Consider the following 19,317-nt stretch of genomic DNA (forward strand, 5'->3'; position numbering starts at 1 on the left):
CAATCATTATTGGAGTTCTATGAAATTCTAGTGCATGCATGTCTAAATCATGTGCAAATAAATTCTATTAATATTGCATCGAAACCCATTGTACAGGCCTTCATCAAAGAAACAAACAAAAACATTCACCCAAAAAAAAAAAAGAAACAAACAAAAACCATGAATGCGCTGCCGGCATATCATGCCTGTGTCGCTTTACTTTCACGTGCATATCATGCCTCATGTTTTTTGCCGACAAAAGTTGATGGGTGATGGTGGGTGCTAGGGAAAATTATTAAATACACCCCTTGCATGGTGTTATCCTTAAGAGAGATCTTCATTTCCTACGGGTGCATTTGGTTACATTTTTTTGATTTTAAAAAAATATTTTTTATTTTTTTTAATTTTTATTATTGAGTAAAAATAAAAAAATAAAAAATATATTTGGTAATTACATTATTATAAAGTAAAAAATAATATTTAAAGATGGCAGATGAAGAGCTTGACGAGCGAGAAGGATTCCAAAAGGGAGGAAGAAGAGAGTGGGGAGGTGAAGAGTTCGACGAGGGAAAAAGATTTGGGCTCTTTACTTTTTGATTTAGCATTTTTGATATGCGGAAGCAAAAAAAAATAGAAAAACAGATTTTGAAAAGTAAAAAATTTTTGCTTTGCATATAAAGTAATTATTTTGATTTTTACTTTTTGCTTTTCACGATGTTACCAAAAATTACTTTTTGATTTTAACTTTTTAAAAATTAAAAAAATAAAAAAATATTTTTTTAATGACTAACCAAATGCTCCCTAAACTTCTATTTTATTGGGGGAGATGGCGGCTAATGGATCTATGCTCCATTCTTCAGTGCCGTGCAGTAGTGCTGAAACTATTCACTTCTTTGCAGACTTCCATCCTACCATTTGGGGTGATTACTTCATTAATAATTATTCATTATCTTCAAATCTTAGGTTACCTCTCTTTCCTCCATATCGACTTTTTTTTCCTCTGAACCTCTTAGCAAACAAGCATAGGAGAATGTTTTTCTTTCAACCACACATTGACACTTTTTCGATTGATGCAAATTTCTGTGCTAAGAAGTTGTGATATCGATTTTAAATTAAAGATGGAAAATGATGTATTTTATTATATCAATGTATATGAGAGTGGCTAACAAAGATAGGAATGCCACTATCATGAGTCTGATTTTTCTCTTGACAAGTAAGGTGCAAATAGGCTTGGATAAGTCCAATTAAAATCAAGTGTGCCACCAAAATTGTAAGTTGAACATGTAGTGGGATCTATGTGATCTGGGTATCTATTTAAAAGCTTTCATGCATGATTTGCAGATAAATTTGTCCAATAATCTAGCCAGATTCTTGGGTGCTTATAGCTTGACATATGTCATTTGCTAATCTTATGGTTACCCAAACTTGCAAATGTTATGTCTCTCTTTATTCTTTCCTCCTTGTATGGTGGAAAGCATACAGCCATGCACCACAGAGGATCCCAACTCCTTATAAAGGACTTGTCAAAGGCTAGCTTCAGAATTTGAAGCCATTAGGTTTGTATATACCTAGTCGGGGGCAAATCAAGCTGTTGATTGAATAGTAAGTTGGGCAAGTAGAATTTCATGCACAAGGATCTAAATAAATAAATAAACAAAAGATAGGATAATAGAATGTTTATGAACTGATAAACTAAATATTTGAGATTGTTTTGAATTTTAGACTAAGATGTTGAATGAATTGACATGCATAGATATGGTTATTCATTTTCAACTACCATCTAAACCCTTTTTCATTTACCTATACTATTATACATACACACATACATATATGCATATGCACACCCTATGATACTAAGTGAAATAGATAAATTCCATTTTAGATCCAGTCTCTCAAGTTTTCTGATCAGCATACCCTTAGTTCTCTCTTTATAAATATATGAAGAAGTTACATATATGATCTATATGCATCTCAATTTATTTTTATGCCTTTATCCCTCATCTATATGGTTTCTTCTAGGCATCCTAAACCACTTTGAACTCTATTTAAAAAAATTTCTAACCATCTCTCATCTACGTCTCCAATCTTTAACTCTATTTTCAATTCAAAAAACAAACCAAGGATATTAGTGCTCTTTCTCTAGTTCATATGTTTTATCTCTATTATCTTCCAACTCCTGTGAACTCTTTTCTTATTAATTTATTTTAAAATAATTCCTTGGAATTTTTATGGATTATTTTTTTAATATTGCATGGATTTGATTTCTTAGTAGATGCACATATATGTATGACACATACATAGATATACACATACACACATTTTAACAATAATTCCGATCCAATTACTCTATCTAGAAAGTTGGTGCTTATGATCTATGCTTCTAGAACTCAAAGATGCTTTGCTTTCTTGAGCTCCTCTTTCTCTAATTGAATATACTATGCTTTTACTATATTTGTTTCATAAAACAAATCATGGACATCCTCATCGAATCAACATTGAGGAGTAGAGTGTTTGCATGTATTGTTTGCTATCTTGCCTAATTTAATACTTATAATATCCTATATATGAAGAGAACTTTGGGCAATTCACCATCACCCAACATTCTAAGTATCTCGCATACAATCACATGAGAAGGAATCTTATATTCTATTGACTGGGATTTGGGATGCTCTCAGGTATCAAACAATATTGGTCTTTCTTCTTTCTAATTTTATATGGACTCTGAAAAATGATATAAAGATCCTAATATAGTTACTCTCATTTCCTGGAGAGGGAGAAAGAGTTCATACTTTAAAACACGAAACTCTAAAAGATGTGTTTTTAGCTGTGATTTTTAATTCTAACAATATACAAGTATTTATGCATTTGGAAAAAAACGACAGGGATTTCACTTTAAATACAAAATCTATCTATCCACAATTAGTGCTATTCAAAGTAGAACTTTAATAGTTATGAAAGGATGAGCCATTTGATGTATGATCTGCAAAAGATTAAACTAAGTAATAGAAAGATGGATTTGGATGCTTTGACTCCCAATTAACATGCTTTCCATCCACCTATTACCTGTAATCACATAAAATGAAAAATAGGTAAAATAAAAAAGAAATTTGTTACCCCAAAAATGGTGAGTCTCAACTCTCAATCTCAATGAACACATCACATATTATGGCCTTTGGAAATCAGAGAAACAAATCTGGAAAAAATTATCACGAAAGCTAAATATGAAACTATGTAGAAAACTCTTTTTCAAAATTGGTGCAACCAAATAATGAACTCTTGATATATTTTTTCATTTCCTTATAAAATGCATCTTTTTTGAATGAATAATTTCGAATTAAAAATGAAATAACTACTAACAGATGCTTCATGTGGAAGCAAAAAATTGGCTGGAATTTTAAGAATTAAAAAAAAAAAAATCACCCATTCGATATCTAATCAAGAAAAGGTAATAAAGGATTGGACTCCCATTTACATTTTTCCACCCAAACATTACTTGTAATCACTTAAAAAAGAAAAAAAATATAGATTAAATAAAAAAGAAATATATTACGCCAAAATGTTGACCATCAAATTAATCTCAATCTCAATAACATGATCCTACTTATATACTTTTAATTTCTTTTTTCATTTTAATTCATGGGCCGCCATTACCATAATTTTACCTATAATAAAAATGCCAAGAAAACTTTTAGATTTGGTGCAATTTCTCTTTCAAGTGGGGTTTGAGGTGGCTATATATTCAGTTTTTAGCTTAACCAATTTCCAATTTATAGTTTCTAGGATCAATACTGTAACATCATTTATCTCTTCATAATATTGATTGTATATTTGTAGAAGTCAGAGGCATGCATCATAAAAAGGATCGAAGAACTAAAAGAGGAAGTAATGACCTTGCTTAAAAATGCTAATGATCACTTGCAAGAGATGGAAATAATTGATGCGCTTCAACGCCTGGGTGTGTCATATTACTTTGAAAAAGAGATAGATAAGATATTAACCCAAATTTTTAATGCTCCTATTGAGGATGATGATTTGCATGCTGTTGCCCTTCGCTTTCGACTCTTGAGACAACATGGCTACAATATACATGCTAGTAAGCAATTTTCAGTTATTGTTGTTATTCTTCTTTTATGTCTACTCACATAAGATGTACAAACTTTGTGTAGATGTTTTTATCAAGTTCAAAAAAGCTGATGGGAGTTTCAAGGCTACCTTAAGAAATGATGTGAAGGGTTTGCTAAGTCTTTATGAAGCTGCTTATCTTGGCATCCCAGAAGATGTTATATTAGATGAAGCACTTAATTTTGCAAAATTACATCTCGAGTCTATAGAAATCCATATGAGAACACCTCTTGCAACACAAGTGCTAGATGCCCTTGAGTTGCCTTTACATAGGAGAATGAGGAGGTTAGAGGCATAAATTATATCTCCATTTACCAAGAAGATAAGGGATGAATTAATGTGGTATTGGAGCTTGCAAAGTTGGATTTTCATATGCTGCAATCAATTCATAGAGAAGAAATTAGGAGCATCTCTATGTAAGTTTCCATCTATCAAATTGCAAACATCAGAATGTTGATTAGTTTAATTTGTCATTATTTGTTTTAGATTAGGGATTATTATTATTATATATATGGGGCATATATTCATTTTGTTTGGTAGAAAGGTCATATACTTATTACTCTCAATTATCATCAAAATTGGGTCATCTAATTAATTATAAAAGTCTTGCAACATTTCAACATGTATTTCCTCAACAATATATGGAAAACTAGAAACTAAATGGTTGTCAGTTCTGGATAAATGTTGCCCAGCTAGACAATCCAAGAGAGGGGGGGGGGTGTGAATTGGATTACTAAAGATTTTAGCTTGGTAGTGCTGATTGTACAGTGAATAGAAGATAAATAGAGAGCAAATTAAAGAAATAGAATAGCAAGCACACAAATACAGTGAATTTATAGTAGTTTGGTACATTTCAAGCATCTACATTCACTCTCCAAGCGATTTCTTAAGAATTTTCACTATAATCGATCTGATTATAGCGTGTTTGTTTTGACCGAACTCACAAACAAATCCAATTGATTTTAATATAAATCAACCAATCAAAACCTTTACAAACTTTGTCCCAAGGCTCCAAAACTAATCTCAAGTTTGGAACAATTTAACCCTTCAAGTTTTAGCCCCCACTGAAACTATTATGGCAATTTTTGAAAAAAAATTAGTACAATAATTAAAAATCCAGTAGGTGATTGATTTGTTATCGTTGAAGCCTTTTTTGAAGAAGCTTTGAATGCCAGCAGTAAATGTGCTTGCTTCTCCTTGAATGCACTCAGAAAAATAAAGAGGAATTTAGTTAGAAGTAGGTGAACTCTATTGAAAGCTATTGAATGCTCAAAAGTGCTCTTTTCTCATGAATAGTATCTTTTCTTTTTGTTCCTTACTCTTTCTTTTAACCCTTGATCATTCCCTCCAAGTTTTGATTGATTTGAAGCCAAAACTAACCATTTCTGACTGTTAGAGATGGAAAATAGCCGTTAGAAACTTGTTTGGATGAAAATAGGCTTACTATAGAACTAGCCGTTATATCTATCAGAAGGCATCGAGTTGGATTGAATTGGTCTCGAGTCGGCTTGAATTGCATTCGGACCCACTCCACTGCGTATCGAGTCAGCTCGACTTTGATTCTCAGAAAATCAGCATTCTGTCCCACTGAGAGAGCCAGCTCCGATACAAGTCGAGTTGGCTCAACTCTCAAACATCCAAATTTCAGCTTTCTATTCCACTGAAGGAGCCGGCTTTGATTTGGTTCGAGCCAGCTTAAGTCTCAAAACCCAAAAAACACCTCTTTGTCTTTCTGAGAGAGCTAGCTCAGTTTTATTTCAAGCTGATTCGGTTGCATGCCAAGCCAAAATTTTAGTCTTATTTCGTGCTAGAGCTGGCTCGATTCTTTGGTGAGTCAGCTTCGATTCTTTAAGAAGGCTTTTCTTATGCTGTTTGTCTCCAAAATCGATTTTACTTGACTCAATTGATCTTCAATTATACTTAGAGTCTTCCAATGGTGATCTTCTTAACAAAAATATTTTTTGACATACTTGAAAAATATTAGTATCAATTTATGCTTTAATATTTTGTAATCATTAAAATCATTCTTGGGTCAACAATCTTTTTTTTTTATGATGGCAAACATTAAGCATATGAAAAAAATTGCTCAATGCTAAATTTTTACACTTCAATATGCACTATATGTATAATAATTTTTGATTTGATAAGCTATATGGAAGAGTTGCATTTAGCTATTAAAATTTAAACTCTCCCTTAATAAGTGTATTTTATGAAATTTATGTAGGTGGAAATGTTTTCATATCCATTAATATCTCAATTCAATTAAATTTCAATTAATATCTCAATCAATATGCTCAATCATTTTTCCTCCCTTTTTGTCAACATCAAAAAGAGCATTCAAAAGTACAAATAGTATAAACATTTGAGATAAGTTGAAGTAAACATTCATTGATGGATAATGATCATTACATATTTGTATCGCTTACAAAAAGTTACCATTCAAACAATACAATATTAACATCAGACATTACAAACATAAAGATAAACATAAAGCAAAACCTAAGCCTAAAGAGACTACTCTTCATCAGATGGAAACTCTATAAGGGTCCAACTGGATTAGAGGATGAGGAGGAGGGTGCCAATCTGTTGCTTCGGATCCTTGCAAAGGGTCCAAAGTGAAGAGGAGGAAAACCAGTGTTAGGTCTAATAGTGGCATTGAAGTGGGGTCTAACTGTGGAGGAGGATGGGTGAGGTTGGCTAGAGGAGGGTCTAGGCAAGGGTAGGAGGTGGTCGAGATTGAGGTGGGGATGTCCGAGCCATGAGCAGACCGATTTGCACCTCAATCCTCCGTACAACAGTGATGAGAACCTCAATGCTACCATGCTGAGAAATGATAACTTTCTCAACTCTCCTAGCAACTCTGGCAGTCGTGTAGTCAAATACTCAAAACTCTGAGATAAATCAGATGTCTCACTCTGAGTCTTCTTTAAATCTCTAGTCTTTGAGATAGACTACTAATCTACTGACTAAACTGTTCAAACTATCCCTGAGAAGATACCCTATGCTCATCAAGACTTTGAGTGATCTATTATTGAAAACCAATAAACAATTCCTCCATTCTCTTCATAATCTTCTCCACAGCCTATTCTATAGCCCTTTCAGAGTTGAAACTATGATCCAGAAGCTTGACCAGGAATCCCCTCAACTTCCTTAACCCACTGATCATTTACTTTTTGATATCCCATGCGATGCAGAGAATGAACAGTATAATAGTCAGTGTGGTTGAGGGACTTAAAATCCTTACCATCTAAGTCAATCCTAGCTTGAATGAATATCAGAGGGAACACCATACTATAGGGCAAACAAGCCTTTCCCAGTAGCACTCCTAATCTGCTCAATCATCATAAATGATAGGTTCATTGCAGTCCCCTCAACCAAGTGAACCATCACAATAAGATCTTTTTTTGAAATCCAATCAAATCTTTCCGTCCTAGGAAAAAAGATCTTACAAATCATGCTATGGAGTAGTTTCAGTTCAGTGGGCAGAAGATTGGCTTTATGAAAGTCAAAGTTCTTTATATCATCTCTGCCTAGAATCCTTCTTAAGCCATCAAAATCATTTTCCAGCTCAGGTACACCAATTTCAGAAGATGACATTTCCAAAAGATGCCCTAACTTTCTTTAATCTAGGACAATCTCAGTCCCTTTAACTGTTGACCAGATGAAGTCTGTATTAGTTTTCAAATTTTCAAAAAAATCTCTCGCGGTTGGGATAGGTTGGTACCTCTAGAGAACAAATTTTCTTTCACTCTTGTTGACGAATCCAAGACCCAATTCAGAAGTTCTCCCCATTCAAAAATTCAAAACTAACCTTCCTACCCATAGTGACTGCTCATGATGCCATAGAGACCCGATTTGGTGGAGAGATCGATGCGGAAGGTGCGGGGTGAAGATTTTCAAGTTGTCGCTTTTTCTTGGACCGTGCCTCACACTCCTCGATCGTGCTTCGCTTCTTTGCAACCACAGTTCGAGCTTGGGGTGCAATTGCTCGAATTCCCAAGGTTTTGGAAGGTAGGAGGGGGAAGGGGGTCATGATGGGTTTAGGAATGGAGCCAAGAGGATTTGAAGCAGGGTGTGCTCGAAAAAGTGAGTGAACAGGGTTTGAGAAAGTCAAATGTTTTAAATAAAAAATTGGGCCCTGACCGTCGAGTCGGCTCGATGCCTTATACATAGTCGAGCTGGCCTGCGCCATAGTTCTAGAATGAAATAAAATTCAAAAGAGTTCGAAATTTGTCTAAAAAATTTTTGGAAGTCTTAGTTCAAATCAACTAATATATGAACAAAAAATTATTGAAGTGATTTTTAATCAGAAGGGATCACAAATTCCTAATTCACCTCTAATCATATTAAATTTATCTTCATTAAGTGGTTTTGTAAAAATATCAGCTAATTGATTTTTAGTAAAAATAAATTCAAGTATGATATCACTATTTTGAACATGATCTCTAATAAAGTGGTGCCTTATTTCAATATATTTTATTTTTGAGTGTTAAATGAGTTTTTTAGTTAAATTAATAGCATTTGTGTTATCACATCTTAAAAAATTTTTCTTTGAATCAATATCATAGTCCTTAAGTTATTGCTTAATCCAAAAGATTTGAGTACAGCAACTTTCGATAGAAATATACTTGACCTCGATCATGGACAATACTATCGAATTTTACTTCTTGCTAAATAAAGAGATTAAGTTCCATCCAAAAAATTGGCATGTGCCACTTGTACTTTTTCTATCAATTTTACATCCATCAAATCAGTATCAGAATATCCAATTAAGTCAATTGAAGTATGCTTAGAATACCATAAACCTAGGTATTGTGTTCCCATCAAGTATCTTAAAATTCTTTTAACAGCGAGCATTTGAGATTCTTTAGGATTAGACTGAAATCTAGCACATATGCATATCCTAAATATGATATCAAGTTTACTTACTATAAAATAAAGTAAAAAGTCAATTATACCTCTATAAAGTTTTTGGTTATCATCTTTATCATTTTCATCTTTGTCTAATTTGCATGAGGGGCACATAGGTGTTCCAATGGCTTTGATACTCTCCATTCCAAACTTTTTAAGTATCTCCTTGATGTACTTAGCTTGGTTGATGAAGATTTCTTCTTTTGTTTGTTTGATTTGAAGATCGAGAAAGAAATTTAGTTCCCTCATCATGCTCATTTCAAATTCATCCGGCATCAACTTAGCAAATTTTTGACAAAGAATTTCATTAGTAGAACCAAAAATAATATCATCCACATATATTTGAACAATATCTATTTTCTTTCTTTTCAAAAATAAAGTAGTATCTATGCTATCTCTAGTAAGATCATTGTTGAGCAGAAATTTACTTAATCTATTATGCTCTTAGTACTTGTTTTAAACCATACAATGCTTTATTAAGTTTAAAAATATGATTTGAATAAGCACGATTTTCAAAACCTGATGATTGTTCTATAAAAATCTTTTCAATAATAAAATCATTTAAAAATATACTTTTTATATCTATTTGATATAATTTGAAGTCCATATAACAAGCAAAGACAAGTAGCAATCTAATAGTTTCTAATCTAGCTACAGGTACATATGTTTCATCAAAATCTATTCTTTCTTTCGGATTCTATCCCTTAGCAACTAATCTTACTTTATTTCTAACTATATTACTATTTTTATCTAATTTATTTCTGAATATCCATTTAGTTTCTATTATTGGGTGATCAATAGGTCTATCAACTAATATCCATATTTTGTTTCTTTCAAACTGATTTAATTCTTCTTGTATAGAAATTATCCAATTAGGATTATTTTTAGCTTCTTTAATGATTTTAGCTAGGTTCTATTTGAGAAATAAAAGTAAAATAATCATGATTTTTTTTAAAAGTAGATCTAGTTCTTATACCTTGTGAGGGATCATCAATTATAAGATCTTTAAAATGATTGTGGACATACCTTCATTTTTTGGATAGATCATCATTCTTTTTGTTCATACCTTCTTGAATTTCTTCATGGTCATTACCTTTTAAGTTTCTCTCTTCAACATGATCGGATTTGTCCTTCAAGTTGAGTTCCTTTACTCCTTTTTTCAAGCTTTTTGCATTCTCATCAAGAGCATCTTCTTTTCTCAAAGATAAGTTGTTAGTTTTATCAAAGATTATATGGATAGACTCTTCAACAACTAAAGTATGTTTGTTGAAGATTTTATATATTTTGCTAGATGCAGAGTATCCAAGGAAGATACCCTTATCTGACTTAGCATCAAATTTTTTAAGATTATCTTTTTTCTTATTTAGGATAAAATATTTATATCCAAAAATATGAAAATAATTAATATTAGATTTTTTTCCTTTCCAAAGTTCATAGGGAGTTTTCTTAAGAATTGGATGAATCAAAATATGATTTAAAATATAACAAGCAGTGTTTATAGTTTCAGCCCAAAAGTACTTTGAAAGATTTCCTTCACATAATATAGTTTTAGCCATTTCTTTTAAAATTTTGTTCTTTCTCTCAATAACACCATTTTGTTGAGGTGTTATTAGAGCAGAAAAATTATGTTCGATATCATTTTCATTACAAAAAATTTCAAAATTTTAATTTTCAAATTCAGTATTATGGTCACTTCAAATTTTAACAATTGTAGAATTCTTTTCATTTGAAACTTTTCGATAGAATTTCAAAAATACAGAAAAGGCTTCATTTTTGTATGCTAAAAATAAAATCCAAGTAAAATATGAAAAATTATCTGTGATCACAAGTCTATACTTCTTTCATCCTAGGCTTATAGTTCTAGTAGGTCTGAATAAATCCATGTAAATCAACTCAAGTGATCTAGTAGTTGAAACTATATTTTTGGGTTTGAGACTTTTCCTAGTTTGTTTATCAAATTGACATGCATCACAAACATGATCATTTTCAAAATTTAGTTTAGTTAAACCTTTAACGAAGTCTTTTGCAATTAATTTTGATAAGGTATTCATGCTTGCATGACTCAACTTATGATGCCATAGCCAACTAGTTTTTTTTGATCTTCGCATCCTTAGTAACCAGACATTGACCACTCTTTATGGCTATCTTATCAAGATCAACCATATAGATATTATCACATCTATGTCCAATGAATTTGATACTATCATCAAAGGGACTAGTGACTAGGCATAAAGATAATTCAAATATTACTTTAAAATCTTTATGACATAATTGACTTATACTTTGCAAGTTATGCTTTAGACTATCAACAAGTAATACATTTCAATAAAGATAGAGGGAGTGATTTTGATTTTATCAATTTCAATAATTTATTCTTTGCCATTGTTGTCCAAAATTACCACTCCTCCATTCTTTCTCTCAAGGATGATGAATTGATCTTTATCACCCATCATATGTCTTAAACAACTGCTGTCTAGATATCATACTCTTTTATTTTAATTGGCTGCAAGACATTCCTCATCGTCTTGTGCCACGAGACACAAGTTCACCACATCTTGAGTTTCTTCATCTGAAGAAGAACTGTCACTCTTTGTCACCACCAATCTTTTTCTTGCTTTTCTTGAATATTTTTTGAGGGTTGGATAGTCAGCCTTGAAATATCTTGATTTTTTGTATTCATAATATAGTAGCTAATCCCTCTCTTTTTCTTTACCTTTGTTGGATTCACCTTTAATTGGTGGCCTTCTTTTGAATCCTTGCCTTCTTCTTCTCATGAATTTCTTAAATTTTCTTATAATAAGGATCATATCCTCATCATCATTGTCATCTTCAGTTGACTCCTCTTCTTCTTTGTCATTTGCAGTAGATTTGAGGGCGATAGTCTTTTTCTTCCGGCCTTCATCTTTGTTGTACTGCTTCATAACCAGTTCATGTGTCATTAATGATCCAATCAGCTCTTCTTGTGGCAGCTTGTTCAAGTCTTTTGCCTCTTGAATTACTACTCAGATTTTTTTCATCAAATCACTGTTAGAATAAGCTCTACCAAGACTTTTTAATCTATCAATAATATCTGTGAAGTATGTGAATATTTCAGTGATTGTTTCACTAGGTTTCATTTTGGAAAGCTCATATTGATGCATAAGTATGTTAATTTTTGATTCTTTGACTTGATTTATGCCTTCATGAGTAACTTCAAGTCTATTCCAAATTTTTTTTTATGGAGTTGCAAGAGAAAATTTGGTTAAACTTATTTGCATCCAAAGCATAATATAAAATATTCATAGCTTTGGTATTTAGCTGAATTGACCTTTTATTCTCCTCATTCCAATCCTTTTTAGATTTGAGAATACTAATGCCATCGACTATAATGGTGGGTGTGTGTGGCCCATTGATTATGACACTCCACATATCATAATCAAGAGCTTGAATGAAAATTCTCATGCTAGCTTTTCAATATATATAATTTATGCCATCAAAAATGGTGGTCTATTAATAGATTGCCCTTCGACAAGTGAACCTTCCAATTGTGTTATCATGATCTATATCTCTTAATTGTAAGATCAATATCTAGCTGAGAACTAAGTTCTGATATCACTTATTGCCCAGCTAGACAACACAAGAGGGAGGAAGGTGAATTGAATTATTAAAAATTTTAACTTAATAGTGCTGATTATGCAGTGAATAGAAGATAAACAGAGAGCAAATTGAAGAAACAGAATAGCAAGCACACAAACACAGTGAATTTATAGTGGTTCGATGCATCTCAAGCAGCTACGTCCACTCCCTAAGTAATTTCTTGAAAATTTTTACTATAATCGATTGAATTACAGCATGCTTGTTTTGACCGAACTCACAAACAAATCTAATTGATTTTAACAGAGATCAACCAATCAAAACCTCTACAAGTCTTGTCTTAAGGCTTCCAAACTAATCCTAAGTTTGGAACAATTCAATCCTCCAAGTTTCAGCCCCATTGAAACTATTATAGCAAATTTTGAAGAGAAATCAATACAATAATTAAAAACCCTGTAAATGGTTGATTTGTTGTCGTTGAAGCTCTCTTTGAAGAAGCTTTGAATGTCAGCAGTAAAAGTGCTTGCTTCTCCTTGAATGCACTTAGAAAAATCAAGAGGAATTTAGATGGAAGTAGGTGAACTCTCTTGAAAGCTATCGAATACTCAAAAGTGCTCTTTTCTCATAAATAGTGTCTCTTCTCTTTGTTTCTTTTTCTTTTAACTCTTGATCATTCCCACCAACTTCTGATTGATTTGAAGCCAAAATTAGCTGTTTTTGATCATTGGAGGTAAAAAATAGCTGTTGAAAACTTATTTGGATGAAAATCAGAGCCTGCTCTGCTGTGTATCAGATCAGCTTGACTTCAGTTCTCAGAAAATCAGCATTCTGTCCCATTGAGAGAGCTGGCTCTGATACAAGTCAAGTCAGCTTGACTCTTAGATATCCAAATTTCAGCTTTCTGTTCCACTGAGAGAGCCGGCTCTGATTTGGTTCGAGTCGGCTCGAGTCTTAAAATCTAAAAAGCAACTCTCTATCTTTCTAAAAAAGCTGGCTTGGTTTTGTTTTGAGCTGGCTCGACTGCATGCCAAGCCAAAATTTCAGTCCCATTTTATGCCAGAGATGGCTTGATTCTTCGGTGAGTCGGCTCTGATTCTTTAAGAAGATTTTTCTTGCACCGTTTGTCACCAAAACTAATTTTACTTGACTCAATTGATCTTCAATCATACTTAGAGTCTTCCAACAGTGATCTCCTTAACTAAAATATTCTTTGATATACTTGAAAAATATTAGTATCAATTATGCTCTAATATTTTGTAATCATCAAAATCATTCCTGCAATTAACAATAAATGTACATGTATTCCACATATGTATGAAAGCTTGCATTTGTGTGTACACAAAAACACTCAAGTGATTTTGGAACTATACCTATTCCATATATACTGCCATCAAAGTATAAACATTACAGTAGTATCATGTATATTAGTTGAAATTTGATAAGTAAAATTTTTATCAATGTAACTATCCACATTATACTTTTATTGAAAAGTATGTCAAGGATGCTACCACGAATGTTCACACTATGGACCATACCAAGTGGAGTAGGGAATGCCAACCAGCTTAAGGAAAATTGGTTGATCATCTGGGCTATTCTCATATATTTAAACTACGCACAAATCATGTGTTATATAAGAATATAATGCTAACCTAGAATTGTTTAGGATCTATATATTAAAGAGACTTTATGGACTACAAATTATTTGTCCAATTTATTTCTTGTGGTAACTAATTTGTAGTCATTCGAACTTCTTGTTAATGCTAGACAAATTCTCGACATTTCTTTGCCATGAAAAATGTTTGTATTTTGTTAAAGAATTTTGACATATTAATGACTTAATCTATATGTTTATTTAAGTTTCACATATTTTAATAAGAATATTGTAAGACAAAAATCTTTATTCAGTTATTCATTCATTCATTGATTCATATATCTATTTTTGAAGGTCTCTTAAGTATGTTACTTGTATGCAATACTATATCAACTTAAGTATTTCCTCCATATATTAGTCATGTATGATCTATTTTTGTGGCACTTTGATTTTATTGAGGTTGTGATTTTATTTAATGCAAATCTAGAACTCCTTGTACATATCATATAGGTGGTGGAAAGTACTTGGCCTTGCAAAAAAGCTAACCTTCTGCAGGGATAGAGTAGTCGAGTGTTATTTTTGGAATCTTGGGGTTTATTTTGAGCCACAATATTCTAGAGCTCGAATTTATTTCACAAAGGTGATTGCTTTACTTTCAATCATGGATGATATATATGATGCTTATGGCATAGTAGAGGAACTCCAAGCATTTACTGGAGTCATCCAAAGGTTTGAGCATCTCCTGCTAGCACTTGAATTTCTTTTTGCCCTTTCAGAAGAAGCATTTGGAAGTTGAATAGATAATAAAAATATGAAATAAAATATAATTATAAAAAATAAAAAAAATTATCAATTTTTAATCAAGGTACTTAAAATATTTCTGCAAGTAAAATTTAATTATCTATACTGCTATATATTGCAAACTCTAGGAATTAGACTCCAACTTCTTAATTCAACTCCATAAAATTTTTTCAAAAACTACTGTGGAGTTAGTTTTGGACTGCAACCTCATTCTGGAGGGAGAATTACTCCAATTCTTAATATTATCTCCATGAGTCTCAAATCATAAAAAATTGAAAAGCAAAATATAAAAAATTTGAATTACAAAACACATACAAGGAAAATACATGTTATAGCTTGTGATGGACAAAGTAATTCTAGGGCCCAAACAAATCAAAACCTTTATTTTTTAAAGATTGTTTGGAGCAAAATATTGTAGCTCATGGAACAAGAACCTAGTTGAATAATTAATGATTTAGAGTTTGTCAGACTTAAATAAACTAGTCATATATGCTCTTTACCTTAGCATCTTCTAGCTGTTACCTATTGTGGTATACTGGAAAAGCCCTTTCAAAATTTTCCCCTTTTTTTCATTTTTTTCTTTTTCTTGAAAAATGATATTATGGCAATATACAATTTAACTAGTCCAGTAATTAAAGGAATCCCCAATGCCTATCTATACTGTAGAAGGAACTTTTCCTAGTCGATAAGGAGATTTCACAAAAACTTCCTATAATTCGATGTTATTTGTATTTAGAGGGTTCCACCTCTTCCACCATAATTAGTGAATGAAGAAGAAATTAAGGCAGTGTACATATTTTCATTGTTTCCTCGTGTCTCCTTTCTCTTTATTTTTTTTCTCCATCTTGATTATGGTAGATATAATTGCATGTAGGTGGGACATAGAGGCAGCGGATCAGCTAGAGGAGGTCTATAAACTCTACTTTCTTAATCTATATAATATAGTCAAGGAATTTGAGGACAAGCTCACAAAGGAAGGAAACTCCGATAGAGTAGAATATCTAAAAGAATATACGATCACTATCTTATCATATAATCAAGCTCTTTCTTCAAATAATTTTAGTCAAAAGAAACATATGATAGCATGCATCTTTGATCTGAGTCGACTACTAATCTTCCTTCTCTAAATGTATATATACAAAATCCCCATCTATATTAGCTGTTTCATTTTTCATGTCATTCCTAGAAAGACCATTATTGTTTGGGCTCAGTGAACATATAAATTTGATTAGTTATGTTGAGATTCAAATTTGATGCAGCTCAAAGAAATATCAAGGGCTTATTTTGAAGAAGCCAAATGGAGGAATGAAGGCTACGTGCCGCCTCTTAAAGAATATCTGACTATTTCATTGATCTCCTGTGGTTATGCTACAGTATCCTATGCGTCTTTTGTTGGCATGGGAGAAAAAGCAACAAAGGAGGCATTCGATTCGGTTACAAGCTTCCCAACAATCATGAAGTCTATTTGCTCAATCTGCCGGCTCCCAGATGATGTTGCGTCCGGTGAGGTAATAGTGTTTAGAAGTTATTAATCTGTCAGTTTTATGAAAACCATTATCAGTCTACCAATGAGTTGAGCTTAGTTGAGCTAAGTTGAGCTGCTTAATCTTCATTATCTTGGTATACAGAGTGTTGCAGCTTGACATGAGCTTAGGCTATCGTCAGGTATAAGCATTCAAGTTTAGCTTGTGATCTACCTGAGCAAGCTGGTACTTGGGATGAATGCTAGGCATGAACTTCTACAAGCCACTTAAAGACAGCTGGAACATGCCTTGCTTATAAGCTAACCCCCCAAGATGTTGGTCTTGGTTTGCCCATTTATTTTCTAAATGAACTAATTATCAAAATAGATTTTTTTTGTTCATGAACCTCTAGGTTGTTTTGCATAATTATTTTAGTTATACATTCTTTTCTAAATATTGTCGTTTGAAGAAGAGAGGAAGCATGTCTCATTGGCTGTCTGTTGCTACATTAAAGAGCATGGCACTTCAGTGCAGGAGGCATGTGAGAAGCTACTGGGAATGATTGAAGATGAATGCAAAATTCTGAACCAAGAGTGTTTTAGTATGACTGCCATGCCAACATCTTTGATCATGCGGAACGTCAACCTCGCACGAATGATGGAAACCATATATAGAAAGTATGATTCATACACAAACTCTATGGGTATAATGAAAGATCATATCACATCATTGCTGGTCGAGAACATTTCCTTCTGAGAAGGCTATATTAAAGATCATCTCAGCTTTCATATTGGTTCACCTATCTATGACATTGTTGATTTGGATTTTCCTATTGTTGGTCTTTCTTATGCGAGGGGGGGTTAAGTGCTGTGTTTCCATATCTGTTCTTGGTATCTTACAGCATTTGTAATCCTTTAAAATGTTTATCATTGTCATATGAGTGAGTTAATTCTCAATAAAAATGTATGATTTTATTATTCAATCATCTTGACTATAGCAACAACTTTATAAAAAACATTATGGATTTTTCTCCATTGTTGCACATTAACCTTGAAAAACTGTCGGTCAAGATTGCTGATTTTCTTTCCAATTATATACCAACAAAAGCTTTTGCAGCTAATTTTGCGACCCAAGAATGTTTCAGGAATAAGTCATGAATAGTTCATGAATAAAATTAATTAGTAAAAGGACTACACTCAGTTGATTTAACCACCTATGAATAGTTTCGAAAATCATCCAGCTACTAAATAAATTATTAACTCAAGCAACAGGCAGTATAACAATCACAAATGCAAGGGACAATGAGGGATTAATCATGACATTCCTGAAAAGCAAATGCTCGTCAATCGACTGTAAGGTATAGGTAGCTATTAGAAATGGAAGCATTGACTTTTATTACTGAGGAGTAGAACTGATGAGAAAGTGCCCTCATAGGGATCACAGTAGGAGTGCAGGTCTCTAGCAGGTTCTGCTGAGATGATAGCATCAGTATGATGATGAAGCTTGATAGTCATCTCTCTTGAGATTCAACAGGTAGTGCTTGAAATCTCTAGCAGGACTTTAAAGATCCATATTTTTTGCATAAATCTCAAAGCCAAACCAAAAAAAAAACAAAAAAAAATCTAGAAACAATTGAAGAGGACTCCCGGTGGAGTCCATCTTTCCATCTATAAAATCCCTCCCCACCCCTTCTAGCTGAGTCGCTCCACAGTTGCAAGTGATTGCCAAAGGAAAAGTCATTCGGACCTTTATAGTTTTCTGTTGATTCAGCTCCATAATTCACTATCGATTTGGCTTTGATTCCTTGTTGGAGTAGATGTATTGGATCTCCCTCATGAAGACCTTCTTCTTCCTTATCTTTCTCGATTAAAGGTCACTGCTGCCTGGGTTGTTGCCGGAATCCCATCACAATGGCCTCCCTTGTTTCATTCTTTTCTTCCTCCTGTCGGACCAGCTGCCATCGCTAGATGGCCTTGGTCATCAAGAATCTGAGGTCCATGGGGGTCCACCATTGTCAGAGGCCGTCACTCGTTAGGGCCGCCACTACACAGTATTGGAAAACGTAGGCGATTTCATGTATGTATTTCAAAAATTTTCGAATAAATTGTAGCGGAAAGCAAATAGATTAATCCAATTAATCTAATATGCATATAATCTAATCATCAAATCAATCTACTCTAGGATCTATAACATGATATATTGCATATAAAATCTGAAAAATACTGAAGATAAAATCTGCATGCATGGATATAAGCGGTAGATCATATCTACACCTATCTGAGTTCAGAACTTGATATCTGAGCACGAGTCGATGATCATCGCTGCTAAAAAATATGATGAAAATGATCCTTGCTGGTTGCTCATAGCTGCACATGCATTCAGCTTCTATGAAAAGTCCACTCGAAGCTCCGATCTGATCGGTCTTCTCGGGAATACTAGTTCGCGCGAAGACCTTTTTCTTGACTGATCTGGATCCTTTTTTCAAATCTCTGAAACTTTTTTAGAGGTTGAAGATAGAATTCTGGAGGAGATGAAGAGGTGAAAAAAAGATGGAGAAGAAAATAATTTTTTTTCTAATTTTTCTTTTTTTCCAAATCCTTAGGACCAAAAATCTAGAATTCAGATTTTTTCGTACACCCAAAGAGAAAGGACTCGCCTTCTCTTTTCATGCCATGAACTCACGCCCAAGGACTTCTCACCATGAAAGCCCTTTTCTCTAGCCTCTTACACACACAAAAGAGAAGAACAAACTCCTTTTTATTGGCATGTAATAAGTTGGGTGAAGAGTCCAAGAGATCTTGGACTCTTCCAAGAGATGTCGCACCTTTTCTGAATTCTATGCCAAAATATGCCCAAAAAAATATGGGATGCCCCTTC

At 33.1% G+C, this 19,317-nt stretch overlaps 1 pseudogene; it reads left to right on the forward strand.

The window, feature by feature from the left end:
* The first annotated feature begins 805 nt into the window (after positions 1–805).
* LOC105032421 (alpha-humulene synthase-like) lies at positions 806–17,196 on the forward strand (annotated as a pseudogene).
* Positions 17,197–19,317: the final 2,121 nt, after the last annotated feature.

The sequence above is a fragment of the Elaeis guineensis genome, chromosome 8, assembly GCF_000442705.2.
Source record: "Elaeis guineensis isolate ETL-2024a chromosome 8, EG11, whole genome shotgun sequence".
Lineage (NCBI taxonomy): Eukaryota > Viridiplantae > Streptophyta > Magnoliopsida > Arecales > Arecaceae > Elaeis > Elaeis guineensis.